The sequence below is a fragment of the Ceratina calcarata genome, unplaced genomic scaffold (assembly GCF_001652005.2).
Source record: "Ceratina calcarata isolate Rehan_Ccalc_2016 unplaced genomic scaffold, ASM165200v1 scaffold39.2, whole genome shotgun sequence".
Classification (NCBI taxonomy): Eukaryota; Metazoa; Arthropoda; class Insecta; order Hymenoptera; family Apidae; genus Ceratina; species Ceratina calcarata.
In genome coordinates, this window is record NW_017162322.1 from 2,774,022 (window position 1) to 2,790,986 (window position 16,965).

The following is a 16,965-nucleotide window of genomic DNA, read 5'->3' on the forward strand; positions in this document are numbered from 1 at the left end:
TCCAAAATTATGGCTTTGATCCTCGGAGGAGCGCGGCGTCGAAAGATAAAAGCTTCGAGAGGTGTTCGAGCGCAACGCCCGCGCGAATTTCCTGGATGAATTCGAATTCTCTTCCTCGTTTTACATCCACCGCGCCATCGACCAAGGCGAACCGAGGGAACGAACAAACAGAGGAGGGGCGAGTAGAAATAAAACAAGCTCGTCGGGAGCTTCCCATTCACCGAGCCGCGGACGAGTGGAAGGAAATTTACTTTTCGCACTGGCTATCGAAACGGTTACCGAAGCTGTGTCAACGTCGTCGAGGAGAATGGAAAAATTGTAAAGCAATGGAGCATAGGAGCTGGTGTCGCTCGCGGTGAATCGATTTATAGACGGGAGCGCATCGATTCGAGCCACTTTGACGATTAGGTAGCCATTTTCATCGGCAAAGATAAACTCGGGCTTTTTCTAGACCTCCTTAGCCTTTGTTAGGCGGTATACGCGAAACGAAGAAGAGACAAGTCGTAAGGGCGTTCCAAGGGCGGCTAAAGAGCCACGGGTAGAGGGTGCAGGGGTGGTTCGTCAGGGAGAGAAGCACAGGGGATGAAAACAGAGGCAGGGTTCAGAAAAAAGAGGACAGAGAGCGAGGCACGGCAAATGGAAAAGAAATTCCCATTACTTTGGGGGAGAGACGTCTAGTACCCTTCTTCTTCATCTGCCGGTCTTCGTCTTCCTGTGTCTACTCCTTCGTCCTCTCCTTTCTCCTGTTTCCTCTATTTCCTCCTACCGGTCGCCGTGGTCGCGGTGCCAAGGGGACACGCGATGCACGCATGTGCCGGGGGGTCACTCTATCGATTTCTCTCGTTCCCGCGGCAGTCACGAGGAGGCGTAACTTCCAAACTCGCGCTCCCGCTGCAGCAGCAAGCACGCCACCCAAAACAGCCTCGCGTATCGTCGCAACCGGGTTGCCTTTTCAAGGTTAACCTGCGCGTATATGTATACGTACACACAGCGAACGTCGCCGCCACCGCCGAAAGTGCCGGTAGCCTCGTTTTGAGTGCTCTTCAACGAATCTCGCGATCGAACTTTCCTCTCGATTATCACGTGTGCTTAACTAAAAATCTGTGCGATCCGAACTGGTGTTTGCCAAACGTGCTAGTGAAAAAAAACAGACAGGACGCCGCTCATCTTCGTTCGTTTCCAGACTTTGACAGCGTATTTCTACTTTCTCTGGTGAGTAGTCAGTTGTTTGTTTCTCATGGTACACGTGTCGTTGTTTAATTCAATGCTCGCGGAGATGACTTTTACTCGGCGTTTGTTTTCTTTCGAATTTCGATGTGCGTGATAGACCACTTCGGGACGATTAAAATTCAGATCGTAATCTCGATGAAATTTGATACAAAAATTGTGTTTCCCGTTGAGGAACAATTTTATTATCGCGTTAGCGAAATAAATAGTTGAAATTTCCCATTGAAATCTCGGGTCGATCAAGCAAATTAACGCTACCTAATTACGAGATATTCTTCTGCGTGAAATTGTATCACGAGTATTGCCTAACGTAGTTTCGAGTAAACGGACAATCGATCTGAAGTATCCGGCGATATCACGCAAACGTAAAGCTCCCCTAACGTTTGGCTTAGATACTTAGATATTCTCGAGACACCCGAGAGGGGAATGACCAGACCCGTCGTTGTTAACGATTTATAATCCCGACGCGTAAAAGGAAAAATGTTAACGGGTTTATGGATCAACGGATATTCAGAGCTTACGTGAAAATCTATTTTAAGCATCGTCAGATCGTTATGATAGCCACGGTGCATTTTAAAATAAATATTATTCCTGAACACAAAGTTTTATACTAAAGCTGATGGACTAAATTAGCTACGTGATTTTTCACTTTTCCTTTTATTTCGCAGTTTATATATTATGTGCGAAAGGTGCAATGACCCGATATAAAAAGATTATTGCTGCTTCATTGTAGATATTACATTTAATACAGAGCGGGACTTTTAATATTAGGAATTTGGTTTAATTATCATTCAGGGTTTCGGATCATTATTTCTGACAATGAACGGAAAAACTCGAGATCTGCCAATCACCAGCGGAATGTTGATAAACATTTTCCATACTGCAGACAAGATTACAGAAATTAAATTTCAAGAAGTCTCAAGTACGGTCTCAGCTTGAGAAATCTGATTAACCATTCTCGAGGCGCGAATCGGAGAACACCGCGCGCATACGTATTTTCAGAGAATTTTTGTTCTCTCTCTCCGGTTCCCCGGCGCGATAAGCGTCTTTATCTTTTGTCACTATGCGATAATCTAAAGAACCGTCGCGTCGTTTCACATCTTCGGGCATAGTCGGCTGCAACAGCGGCAGTGAACTAAACGCCTGTGGCTATGTAACCAGGAGCGGAACGTCGTCGTCGGCCGGCAGAGTAATTCTCGAGCTTGTTACGAGGAGCACATCGTCGTTGATATAGAGAGAAGGAGAGAGTGAGACCTAGGTCGGTCGTTTTCCCTTGCACACCTCCCTTTCTCTCTTCCGCCCTTCTCGTCATCGTAGACGATGTCGTTCTCCTTCCTTTTTTCGCCACCACTCCCTCTGTTTCTCTATGCGTACGTGCGTGCGTGCGTGTGTTTTTTTTTCTCCTCTTCTTGGCCTTCCTCACTCTCTGTCTGCACCTATCGCCTCGGCTCTGTCCCACCGCGGTAACGTTAGGTAATTCGAAAGCAATTTGAATTGACGTGCACCGGCGGAGGAAAGTAATTACGGGGTGGTGGTGCACGCGAGGCGCAAGCTCCCGACCTCACCGGATCGTCGTGCTTATACCTGGCCGTGTACGTCACGCGTGCACACACGCGAGTTTGTTTGCGCGCGTGTGCTTGCGCCGTACCACGGTTCGCGGTTAGATTGATTAAAATTTACTATGCAAATTAGATTGCGCCTCGGAGCCGGGGTCCCGGAGCCAACCGCGTAGGAGGAACCGCGCGTCGCGCCGCCGGCTGAAAAGATGAATCGTTATCATTAGCATTTTCAACATTGACGGGGCGTTTCGCGTACACCGCCGTTATCGTGTCAGCGCTGAGCTATTGAATCCCCTGATTCTCCTTCGTTCGGGTAGTCATTACTCTTCAGAAACACGTGTCGTGCCTTCATAACCCGTGTCCTCCTAGTTTCATTAATCTACTAATATTCGACGCTCTATCGGAATTACTAACACGATTCTGGTCCCTTGCGAGTTCTTTTGCAATATCCTCTTCTGTAATTTATGAATCGTAGAAGTTTTATAAGAATTGCTAAGATTATTACCTCGGTAGACGTTCGATCGAAAGCACGACGGAACCCGTCGAAGAAATTCGTCTTTCCGCTAGATCGGTCGGAAGCGGCGCGACTCGCGACAGAGCCAAGGGAAACACGAGGGTGAGTTTCACCCCCGAGGCATGTACACGCGCGGTAGGCGAATTGATCGCGTTGGGGTAGAATCATCCATCACCAAGTGACAGACCCGAGCTAACCCCCCTCGTGGAAAAGGTGCCCCTCTTCCCTTAGCTGACAAGAGGAATGGACAGAGGCGGCGTGGAGGAGAGGGTGGAAAGGACGAAGGGGAGGTGTGCGAGAGAGGAAAACGGTGGCGCCCTCGAACGACGGGCGACGAACCAAACAACCCCCTGAACAATGCCCAACAGATCTCACGGGACGGCGTATTCTGTGTTTTCTCTTTTCCTTTTTCCACACCCCGTCCTACACCCTTGCCAGCCCCTCTCTCCGTTCGTCTCAGTTTGCTCTCTCCCGTCCCTGTTTGTCGATTCCACAGCGACGCTACCACTGACATTGGCCTCTCTCGCGAAAATCGAAACGTTTAATTGCGCGATCGTTCAAAGTGGTCTTTCCACTCGTACGAACGGGCAACGTCTAAAAGAGATCATCGAGTACGTAACTATTGCATGACTTGCATTGAATTAACGATCGGTCTAAAATTCAGCAATACGGTCGTCGTTTCATATGCCAGTCAGTTCCAACAATTGACTCATTCGTGTGTAACTATATCCCCAGCTCCTTTGCTATCCTTTGTTCGGTATCGGGGATCCCAACAAATATTTTGCACCATCATCGCCGCGGCTATACCATATCTCCCTTTGATACATTACATCGTGGTCGATACATCCCTATTCTGAATTCTCCCCCTCTCGGTAAATTCCACCAAGGACTGTCATTAATTTATATCATCATTTTCACTGAATCAAACTACCATGAGCCACCATTTCTGGCCGCAGCGCAAAGCTATTCGCCGAGAGCTTTTTCGCTTCCCTTATTTTAGTACGTTGTCGTAAACATTCGCTGTCAGGGAAAATTCGTTCGACGCACGATTCGCTCGTCGATCATTAGGTAATGAAAACGAGTTGAACCGTTTGCCCCGGCGTGCAGTTACTCTAACAGCGACGGATGGTGCATTACCCGGGGGTAGTAGGTGCACCACCATCCCCTTCTTCCTCCGGCGAGCTCGTTTCCCGGCATTGATGTGCTTCCTCGGCAGCAATTTTCTTGATCACGCGACACAAAAGGCGGAAATCAATAATACGGATCAGGGAGGAAATAAATCCTAAATTGAAGCACAAGACAGACCACGCGTAACGTCTAATTGGCTTAATTTGTCATTAATAAAGTTTAACGTCCTGACAATTCATTTGGAATAAAATTGCGTTATTTAATATGACAGAGAACAAGTTTAAACGAATCGCGTTATTGCGAATAAATCGAGTAACTCTAAAATCGTATAAAAAAAATACTGTATGAAAGGAGTGTATCAAGTGCACTCGTAAAGCGAAGTGGTGCACCGATAAAATAAATATTTATACAATTTTTCCTAGAGCTGTACAACGATCCAGCATAAAACTTCGTGGCCTGCCACTCTTTGCGTGTTATTGCGAGGAAACAAATATAACAGCCGGGGTAACAGCGAGTTGTTCGCGTTCGAGGGAAGTCGAAACTCCGAGCATACAATGCATTCGGTGTTACGCATTGTGCTAAAGCGCAAGGTCTGATAACGGAGCCACAAAAGGAAACGTGGCCTAGATCGGTAGAAGGTAGGCATTCGATGTGCAAGTGTGCACACGGCCTACCTTATTCATCCCTGGGCAAACTCTCCGGAGGCCCGGAACGAGAATTTGATACACGAGGTGAGGGAGCATTATGATCCCGTAATGGGCCAATATTTGGTTACGTACCATCGAACGTTTGCCGCCGCGATTCACGCGGACGCCTCCCTAGCGGCCGTACGTCTACCGAATCGTGATCCGTGAATCCGATAATTCTCTTACACGATTCCACTAATTAACGTAAGAATATTCGCGTTCAATTCGCCTGAACGCAATCGGAGTTTAAGAATAGTCGTATTTTCGTGTATTTGATTTGAATATGTCGGGCCATATTTCAACAGTGAATCACAGTTGGTGGAAACGCATGTAACTTTTAATGGCATCAGAATTACTGCTACAGAGAAGTATACTACAGGGGTAAAACAATCAAGGGTGTCGTGTAAATAAATTCAAAAATAAATTTGTCTCATTGTCATCTATGAGTTAGCAGTTCGTAGAATAGAAATGAGAAAATCCTTTTGAAACGTATTTGCGAAACGGTTCGGTTGGATATCAGTGGGCGGTGTGTAGAGTACTTTAGCCGTCTAGAGTGTCTCGCAGCACTGATTCTCACCGGATAGGTTGTTCAATCCTCGCACGTTCAAGGATCCCATAGAAGAGCGTGTTCTCGCTGCTCGCTGGCTGTCATTACCAAGTCCTCGGCCTCGAGGTCTGTACCTTCTGTCCTCACGCTCTGTTCAAACGTATCGATGACACGTCTCGATCGAACTTCACCTTGCTCCCTTCGAGGGGTGGTGTCACCAGCGAGATTCGAACGTCTCGTCATTCTAACGATAGTCTATAGACATCGATTCACGAGATATGTGCAAACTTGGAACGTGATTGCACGTAACGAGGATAGTTCTCGGTTTCCGGTAGGAAACGCGAATCCTGCTACTGTATGTATATACTATAGCGATCGAGAAGCAAGTCACGGCGCGCCATTCATCGGCGTCGATGCCGTTGCTTTTCCTGGTTTCAGACCCCGACGTGACGAGAAGTCTTGGAAATGTTTACTCGATCGCGTCCGTCGCGTTTTCCTCTTCATTTTTATTCCCTTCCGCTCGCGTCGGGTTCCGTTGAATCGTCTGTCTGCGAAAGCATCCAGTCAAGGAGACAGTTTCTCGAGTCACATCGCCCGATCCCACTGTCGAATCTCAATACATGCTCGAGACACATATTATCCGTTATTATCGTGAACCCAAGCGGCTGTTTGGCTCTCGCGTGGCTCGTAAACGATGAAGAGCGGGCTCGTGCCTTCTTTTATCGCCCATTTCCAGTCGTCCCTCGTGAAAACGCGGAAGGCACCCTCGAAACAACACACCGCGGGGCGGCGTCGTTAATCTAGTATATCTGGGTCAGAGTCTCGAAGACTAGCCCGTGCGCGACGACCCCGACTTTGTAGGGTGTGAATTTTACGAGCGTTTAACGGTCGATTTATCGGTCGTTGAAAACGAAACAGTAGACACCAGCTAGACCCGTCGCGCGTCGTCCCGATTCAAAATCGAGGATGGACTCCGACGGAACGACTCCGAACCGACGGTAGCTATTGATCCACGAGACGATTTATCGTTTCCGATTTTCAAGTGGCAGAAGAAGCTCGGTTATTCATTCGTCGCGCGTCCGGCTGGTTTCCCCGAAGCTGCGCAGACGGCAGGGATATTTTTTTATTGGCGTCTCGTGCGAGTCTCGCGCAAGGGAGGTCAACATCCGTCGTCCGCCTCATCCACTCCTCGGGATTCCTATCTCCCTTAGTCATCTCTTCTACTATGTAAGTACAATAGTGTACCCGTAAAAATGTCTGCGAGCGAAACAAAGGAATCGATACGCTACGCGTACGCCTCCGCTAGCTCTTCAACAATCTCTCCCGACTGATTTCATGTTTCTCGAGATCCTCTCGAAATCATCGAAATGATATGTAACTTTATTTTATTTCCCTTGTACTAAGAAGCGTGTCCGCTTAATATTGTCTGCGACTGTTTAAAGTAAATTTACTCAATAATGGGTATTTTATGCCCGAACGTTAAATCATTGAAACATATGACGCTACTTAAAGTATCTTTCTTCCTACAAAACTGGCTATTAAGAATCATGATTTATTAAAGTCCTTGGATTCGTTTGACCTCTGCCTCCACAACGGTGACTCAACATCCGCGTTCACATCTTAAACAGCCTCCTCCGTGCTCGAGGAAACATTACAAAAAGTTTGATTCTTCTAACGAGAACTCAAGGAAAACACTGAAATCCGTTGCATCGTCTGGCTCAACCTATCGACCAGGCAAGAGGGTAACCAAGGGTCGGCGAAATAGTTCACGAAGAATTTGAAATTCCATCCGGGTCGACTCGAGCGGTTCTGTCTACCGCGTGTCGTGTCTCTTCGTGCACGAAAACACTCGGGAGCGTCGGCGAAGGCACAGCGGGAAAGGACAATTATCGGATAGATCCGTGAGCCGGAATAAATTTCGACCGGTAGTCCCCCGTGGTCGTGTGGAGAACGAGCGGTTCCGTGAATTCCACGTCGGTGCGGTCGCCGCGAGTGGACGTGAATTAAGACGTGTCGCATGCGGTTGTAAAACCTGGTCGTCGAGTGGTAATTTTATAATATCAATAACGGAACCTACGCGGTGGTGTTTACCGTGAAGTGAAAGACGACGACGTCAAGCTACCGTTACTGAGGCGTAAGAACGCGTTTCCCTCCTCTTAATGGTTAACTGAGACTGAATTCCCGTCGGACCACCGGTTTTCGACTGCCATTAGAACGTGTCCAGCAATTTCCTATAATGACCTCCGCAAATTGAAATCCCGTGAAATGGGATTTTCACGCGGTACCAAACGACCGACGAGAGTTATTAATCCTTCCAGCTGCGGCGTTCTTATGTGATTATCGACTGGTCGACGCGTTCTCGGAAAAATAGTCATTTCAATGGACTTTCAACTGCGTGTTAACGAGATTCTTTTTTACAACTTTAAACGGATGGCCGTTTTATAGAAATCCAGTAAACTAAATTTTTGTTCATTTATGTCGTCAGACCGGTGAATGATTTTCATAATTTTTTACGGACGATCTAAGTGAGCCATGATCGTCTAGAATAGTAAAACAGTTACTCTCATGATTAATGTCAGATTATACTTCGCAAGGATCTCGCGTTTCACACTTAACTACTCCGTTCGTTTGATATAAATTCGAATGAAATGGTCCGCCGACGAATGTAATAGCGTTATGGGTGGGATTATTATAGCGGTGTTTCGTATGCAAATGAATAGTAATTACTTACGAACAAGTACTGTTGGATGCTAATTATAGACGCTTGTTTGCCGTATTCCAAAATACACAAGCGTGTGCTAGCTGATTTCAAGCTTACTGCTGGTAATGCACCTGCATTACAGATGCGATTTGCATATACATGCATATAGTAAATAGTGTACACGCTTTATACTCGACGTTTCAATTTATACCGTGCAATTTTTCTTCGAACGATGCATATCTAAAATTATTTTAACGACCCATGAAAACTGTCGTCGCACAATCGCTGCTGCGATTTTTCAATTAGTAATCGTGTAATCTTCTTTAATCTTGCTCGTAATGGTCGTTTAAGGTTTTCCTCGTTTCCTTCGAGACTTTAAATTCGCGTCACCATTGCCTCGGTAACTCACGCAATGTGAAAAGTGGGTCCGGCGAACGAATCTCACGGCGCGGCTCGGCCAGACGTTTGTGGTCGCAATCAACTTCGGAAGGGTCGTAAAATTGCTTCTATGTGTCAGTGGATCAAACGTAGGCACGGAGGCCGGGGAATGACGTAAACGCGGCGTTGATACGTCGCGTAATAGCCGATCAGATAATTTTCATCGCTTCCATCGAACCTGTCGAGTCGGTCGCCCGAGTCGCTTGCGCGTGGGACAGACGTCCACGGTGTGGGCCCGTTCCGTTGCTACTACATGAAGACGTAATTGGACCGGTTGACAGTTTCCGAGCATTCATTTGACGTGTGACATGATTCAGTAGCGTCCAGTCGTTGTCACTTCTTCAATTGCCTACTCCGTCGCGTCGCTAACAATGATCACCGTCCTGCGAACCTCGCGAGAACCGACCTCCTCTCTCGTCATCGCGATTTCCTTTCCTTACGCTTCGCGCCTAAACGGAAGTTAAACGTAAGACCTTAAGATTGTATGAGCCGTAAGATCTCTGTCAAGAGTTTAAGACATGTAATAAAAAGCTGTGTCCAATATTTGAAGCAATGAACTTTTAGAAAAAATCGCAATTACAGAGGAGTAAGGTTTATAAAATCGTTCAACCTCAACCCTTTATTCGGTCATAAGGAATTCTTAACGCATAATTTCTAATATTTTGTACAATGTTTTATTAATGTAATATCTAGCAACTGTTAACATTTCAATGTTCTGTCATTGTTCTTTTATAAGGGTTCATACAACCTTAAGTTTCAACGAGGAATTAAATCACAGAGAAGCCAAACTACAGTCTGTCCTTATAGAGTTTTTAAGCTCATTAAAACTCATATTTAATGACGATTGGTTTAACGAGATGTTCGATTTTCTGTCTTGTTCCACGATCTCCACTTAATGGATTAAATTCATTTTTTCCCCGAAGTTATAAAATAGAATTAATTGGTTTGCCCGTTGCCTGGCTCAATTATAAGCAGGAAGAAAGAATAATCATTAGAATTATCGTTGCCATGAGGGAAGTAATTTGTTACAGTAGGTAAATCGCAACGAATATTGCTTTATGGCATAACTAGTGAGTTTACCACGATAACAATACCTGATCGTACGTCATTGCACGATTTATATCAGATATATGAAGCAGCATCACGTTTTACGAGCACTGATTGCGACTCTTAAATGCAAATATGCAATTTTATCACTTCCCTGTTTCGCGATTGTCCAATCAGAAATAAACTATGACCGAAACATCAACCGGTACACAGCCGATCGTTAACTATGTATATGCGAGGCACCGCAGTGATTACAGAATCGGCGTACGATTTCCTCCGATATTGAGATATAAACGGTATTCATAAAGTTGTAGTTGAAACGCCTGACTAATCACCGACTCGTATTACTTCTAATGAATTAATTTCTTGTCCGTGGCGAAGACGGCGATTGAACGGTCCAGGATGCGGATCTCGCGAGCGCACGATTCGCTGGTGGAAACCGAGAGATTATTTTGCTTTTCAAGCATAATTTGTTCGCCCGAAGGAGGAGGCTTTAATAACACGTTTGCGGTACGACTCGGATACGAGGCAAGATACCGAGATGATGCTAAAAAGTTAATCGTACCAGTCGAACCGCAAAGTGGCATCGTGAGCGAGAGAGAGAGAGACAGAGAGAGAGAGAGAGAGAGAGAGAGAGAGAGAGAGAGGAGAGGAGCTTCCGACGAGACGGTGATTATGTTAATCGTTATGCCTGGCTCCAGGTATTGATAACGGTATACATTGCGACGGTGAGATCGTGCACCTTGCAGCAGATTATACCTGGCTAACTCGATGGTAAATAGAAACCTTACGCGATAACGAGCGTACCGCGTTTCGTCTCGGAGGCATCATCAGGTAAATTATCAACGTGGACGGAGCAACGGTGGTATGTACCCACATACACTGCTCGTCTACGTATGTACGCACCGTGCTGTGCCTGGACGTCCGTCGAGTCGACGATGTCGTGAAGCCTGTTTATCGAACCGTTTAGTTGGAAGCGGTAATTTCTGCCAAGTATTAATTGTAATTATAGCCCCGTCGCTAATTGCACGTTATTAGATAGCCGAGTGGCTGGCAAACAAACGCCAGGTTGTTGCCGTCGCTGATGTGTTAACTCAAGGAGTCAGTCTTCTCGGTGCATGAACGAGTTAAGTTCACTACACTTTCCGCGGTATTTTCATCGGTCGTTCGCTAGAGAAAAGTTTAACATCGGTGCACGCGAGGCTCCAGTAAAATAATTTGATAAAATTCTCGGCTTCTTGGAATGTTCGATACGACCAAGTATTTATCAAATCAAATATTTGATAGGACTACGTTTTCTACTTTCGATACTGTTCAACTTGACTGAGCAACTGGACGAATCTAGACGAGACTGACTATCGTAGCGATGCATGAGAATTTTTACATTTTCAAATATATATTCACGAGTGAAACGTGGACCGCCAAGGGTGGCGGCTTATCAACTTGGACGGATCATTCGAGCGAAAGGACATCGAAATATTGTGCATCGAGTCGTGCACAAGATCGGAGTCTCGCCACCGGCATTGAGTACATACATGTAGGTAACGAGACTCCCTCATCCGTCGCGTCGACCAACGTAATGTCAGCGTGTGGATATTACATTTTCGTTTTGAAATTCGATGACGTTTCGAGTTTACCGACGGTACGGTGTTCTCTCTTGACACACAGGCATCGCATAATTGCGGTCCGCGTATATTTTTGAAAAAACCGGTCGTGTTATTGGATTTTGCGATTGATACAAACCGAGAACGTAGTAACGTGATTCCGTCAATTCTAGTAATCCTCGAATTCCGTCCACTACTGTGCGCTTTACTTTGAACAGAAACGAATCGCGTTGCACGAAATGGTTTTGTAGAAGATAATAAGAATATAAAGCTGCAATTAGAAGGGATAGATGGAACAGTAATTTGTTTAGTGGATGCAATGCTAAAAGGTTCGAATCGATACGAGCCTCCAAGATACAGAGACGTTCGTGCAACGAGTAGAAAAAAGTGGATTACAGAATATAACCCGATTACAGAACCTCGAGTATCCTTTATATTTCACTATCGTGTTTTCCTTTTCCTCCGTGAAAGTGCATTCGCGACGAGTTAATTTTCTCCCGTCGCTCCTCGCCTCTCGTACTCAGGCTCTCTTTCACCGTACGTGAAATACACGGAACGCGATGAAAAATGTAAGACGCGAATACATCGGTGAATTTATACTTGATCGAAGAGGAGCGAGACGGAATACGAGACACACGTCATTTGCTTTGAAATTGCAAACTGTATTGTATAAATCGTGTTATCAATTAACGTTGAAAATGTTTTAAAGAATTGCGCCCCTGTAAAAGTGACAATATTATTCGTGGCGACCATTATTCCCGACTCTGTCCTCAAGTATTTAAAATAAAAATCTGAATATTAAAATCTGAGATCTGTCTAGATAACAGCGTTTCCGTTTGAGCACCGCTGCTGCGAATCAGCATGACAAAGAAACGTGCAAGGAGTGACGACGATCTCGGCTCGGTCGCAGAGGCGCACGAGCCAAAGGGGTAGCGTGTGGCCAGCGAAATCTGTCACCCGGATGTCAATCAATATTTCGAGGGGTTCCAGCAGGCCGCCGCCCCCTAAACCCCCTTTTTCTGGCGTTTCCCTTGCTCGAAACTCTCCCTCCGTTTCAGTGTGCGTTCTCTGGTCTGCCGACGCAACGCGTAGATCAACGGACCGTATCCGGCGCGCGGGGCGCTCCCGTTTCGCAAACCCCTACACGCCCGGTGATTAATTTCCAGTAGGAAAATTAATCAGATGGAAAGAAATTTGTCGTGCGTGGACGCGAACGCGGAACGATCCGCATGGCTCGGTGGCAGATGGGAAGACACCGGCGCGGCGTAACGGATTAAACCGTGGCGACGACGCTCGCCTCCTTAATTTACGACACCCACGGCCCGCATTAGGGCCGTTTCATAAATCACGACAGGTCGCCGCGTGAGTATCGAGTTAACGCCCGGTTCATTTGTTATTTACGATACGGGATAGTTCCTCCGCCGCGTGTTCATCTTGCTCCTCGGCTGATCGACCGCGTAAAAGGGGTAGGCGATCTCCTCCACGAGACACGGATGCTACTCATCACCCTCCATTTACTCGGTGTCCTCCTTCCCTCTTCGTGAACTATCAGCTTCTATTTAGAAACCAGAAAAAAAAAGGACATTAAGGATCGTTGGAAACGAGCCGAAGAAGCTGCGCGCCGTCTTTCCCGCACAATTTGTGTCCGCAAAAGATCGATTTCAGCGTAACCGACCGACGTGCCCTCCGGCTGTACGGGCGATCATCTCCTCGTAAACGAACTACCCTCTGCCCCTCGAGGGAACCTCTTTAAAACGATCGACCGGTCGACGAACGTCGATCGATCAACCGCGTTGAACGTAGTCGAAGCGAACGTGTACGGAATAATTGCGACACAGATGTTACGGGCGTTTCGAGCAAAGCGGAGAAAGCGACGCTGCGAAGAAAGGGAGAGGATGGGAACGTGGTCGGTAATTCTCAAATTATATACATATATATTATACGTATATGTGTATACAGAATGGAACCCTATGCTAGACTCGACGTCACCCTTTCCGCTCTCACACCACTTCGACGTCGTCATAACCGTTAACGTTATCTCGCAGAATATTACGGACTCAGAGGGGAGGGTGGATGCCATTGAGAGAGGAACACGAAGCCCACATCGTGCATGTCCCTCAAAATAGAGTTACAAACTGTAACTACGTTTCGGTGCATTAATGCGGGGGTTGGCCCCCCTCCGACGATGCCTTCTGCCGGAATTCGCGGGGGCGAGCGCGAATCGATCGCGGTTACCACACGCTTTTCATCCCCGTGCCCGAGGGTTTAACCGCGCTAAGAGAAAGAGGGATAGTGAGAGAGAGAGGGGAGAGGGAAGTGCCCTAGGCTTCGGCAGATCGTCGCTTCATGAGCCACTTTAAAATTTAAATCGACCTTTTGCCGTGATTCCTAGCCAACGTTGTGCGTATATTACCTAGCCGTCGTCCCTTTGCCACCGAGGAAAGACAATGCTAACGTCGTCGAACTACAAAGTTGCGAATTCGTATCGCGGCTTCGTTACCAAGGGATTTATGCAATATTCATCTGGGATCTTCTTGTTCGGACTTACGCGGCCTGTTTCGCGTTTAAATTAATCGTGCTAATATCTTCGGTGTCCGAAAGGGTATGGATTCCTTTGGAATGAAATCTTTTGCTCGATCAAGTGTTCTCGTCGTGAAACTCCTGGACAAGCAGAAGTTCCTTAAGTCGTTTCATTTCTGACGAGAAATTGAAAGTACGTTTTAGCACACTCGTAAATCTCGTGACTGAACCGGTGAACGCTCGGCCCAGTTTCCTACGGCCACGCACGCGGTTCGGGTTACCATTCTCTCGCGTAAGAGGATTAAGATATTACTCGAGCGTGGCGGCGAGCAAGCGTCATGAAAACACGGGGTTTAATACGCTTTATTCGCTTCGTGAAAATTCGCGTCTGAAAGTGCAACACCCCGTCCCTCACGGAGCCTGGCTCCCTCTCGTGTCTGAGGGTTTACGCCGCACGGAAAAGAGGGTTGGCGAGCATAAAATCGCTCGTGTACACGCTCGTGCATACACCTACCCTCGCGTCGTATTCTGCTGCTCCTCCTCCTTCATCCGTGACTTCTTAAAACGGATTTCCTTCTCTGGTCCCCGCATTTATTGAAAATGTTTCTAACGATTTTTACCGAGCATCCTTCCTGATTCCGTTAGCCGTAGATATTCAGATTTTCGGATTTAAGGACGAACGGAAGTAAAGAGAGTAACGCTTTTACCAGAAGCGGATTAAACCTACCGCTTCCGTATCGCTTGGAGCAGACATTTTAAAGATATACATTCAGAGAGGTACACAATCCAAAATTGAATAACCATGTACTTGAATAAATTCATTTTCTGTTATACATTATATAGTAAACAAGATCTCTCCAATACTTAATAAGAAATTTAATTTTAGAATCTGTCCGAATATTTAGGGACTCTTGTGTATTTACAAAAAATTTTTTAATCTGACACCTTATATCATAATGACGATATAGTTATTGCCCATTGTTTCTTCATGGAATCCAGCAAAATGAACTCCTGTTCCATGAAATCCTTCTACATACATTTTGCTCGTACATAAATCCTCGTTGCTTATACTATAACTTTTTCGATTCGGTGTACTTTCTGCACCCGAAGAAAGAAAACGCGTCACGTTCACAGGAGAACCTGCTAAACGATCCCGCGAACGTGATACCGCATACGCGATCTAAACCGAAGGACAGAACGTCTCATACGTTTTTCAAGCGTTGCGTTCGAAACGAGAACAAGCGAACCGAGTCGCACACGTATTCCCATTATTCGTCTCTTCGCTGTTCCGCGGACGCATTAAATCGCCACACTTGTACGCGTTACAGGATGCATGTACGACGCGTTACGCGCGACGACGACGACATCGTCGACGACCACGGGGATGACGACGACGTCGACGACGATGGCGGCGGTGCTTTGAGGGCGCGGAGTGCCGCACTCGACGTGTCATACGGCGCCCTCTAACACTGGCGTAGTGCTCGAATTATTTCGACTTTTCTTTTCGCTCATTCCATCCCCCGAGGGAATATTTTACCCGGGCCTCGCATGTTTACCCCTCGGGAGACATTACGACGTGTCCTTACAGCGAATCACTGCGATCAAGCGCATCTTCCCATTACCTTCGACGTATGGACGTCGAAAGAAGAAACTGCGATAGAAAAGGAATGAAACGATGGAAGAAGATGGAGAAGAATGTCATTGGAAGCTACGCCAATGGGAAAGCTAGCCGGCAATAGCGCGTGGCGTCGTCGTCGACGGGGTTGCTTCCCCTCTTTCCCTCTTCTTTCCTTAGCAGTGCCACCCTTGGCTGCTACCACCACCGAACAGAGTCGTACTACTTTGATCGTCACTCAAACATTTTTGCAACCCACCCCCCCAACGGGTGTTGCTAGCTTCTGCTGTTACAGGGCCGCTTGTAACGGGGAACGCCGGGCTGCTTGCCACCAACTAATTACAGTGCGGATCAAAGAATTCATCGACGCGACTTCTATACGTGGGCGTGTTCTATACGCATTCGCCTGCACACATGTATATACGTACGTGCCTGATCTAACGTCGTGCGTCCGCCGATGCTACTGGGAAAAGAATGGGTGCGAGAAGGGCGAGAAAGGGTGAGATCCCTGCCCCCGAGAGAGCCAGTGGACCCTTGCACCCTGTGAGCACCACCTGCAGACTTCGTGTCTGAGTATTTCATTATCGAATTCGACATAAGTAATCCTGACGTTTATTGAAATTATAGAACGTCATTAATAAGCAGTTAAATACGTCGGACAAATAATAATTCGAGGGAATAGTTTGAATTTGCTGTTCTTGTGATGTAAGAAATTCACAAGCAGAAATGGAAACTACACTCGGCGAAGCTACAAAAGAAATCCGATATCCGCCTCGAGCCCATTTATCATTTCAAAGAAAGTTAATTGCTGCGACTCTCGACTGTCGTTGATAGAAGGGAAATTGCGACGTCAGTAAACATCGGATTAGGTCACTCTACATAGAGAACCGGACGTGTTTTATCGGAGTGGGAACACCGCGTAACCTCGGAGAATAAAGCTCGGACATGCCAGAGCATCGTCCCACTCGTTGTCCCTTATTCCCGTCCTCCAGATTCATCCCGCGGGATATTGACGCGCAATTAACAATGCCGCGACAGTGGGTACGATCCGTCACGCGATCCGCGCGCCTGTGATAAATAATCTCAGTCACGATAACAACTACGAAACAGCTTCGGGGCCGGTGTAACGTCGCTTTGAGTCGACGCGGCTGAAAAACGCGGTTGGAAATTGCCAGAGTAGCGAGTCTCGTTTTCAAGAACCGCCGCGGCAGCACACAAACCAACCCCGCCGGCCCGCCGCCGCGGTGTTTCATTAATTCTAGAATGAAACGGGACAGCCAGAGGGCCGCGGCGCGGGCGGGGAATTTACTCTTTAACAAGGCGACTTTTTTCAACCGGCCCCCGGCTAGAGACTCGTTCGGTGTTTCGGCGGTCGGGAA

General features: G+C 46.9%; 1 protein-coding gene across 1 annotated transcript in view; it reads left to right on the forward strand.

The window, feature by feature from the left end:
* The first annotated feature begins 891 nt into the window (after positions 1 to 891).
* fz2 (frizzled 2) overlaps positions 892 to 16,965 on the forward strand; it is a 97,418-nt gene continuing 81,344 nt past the window's right edge. Inside the window, exon 1 of the mRNA XM_018026756.2 lies at positions 892 to 1,212. The gene's annotated coding sequence lies outside the window, so the exon portion shown is untranslated. The remainder of the gene's footprint in view (positions 1,213 to 16,965) is intronic.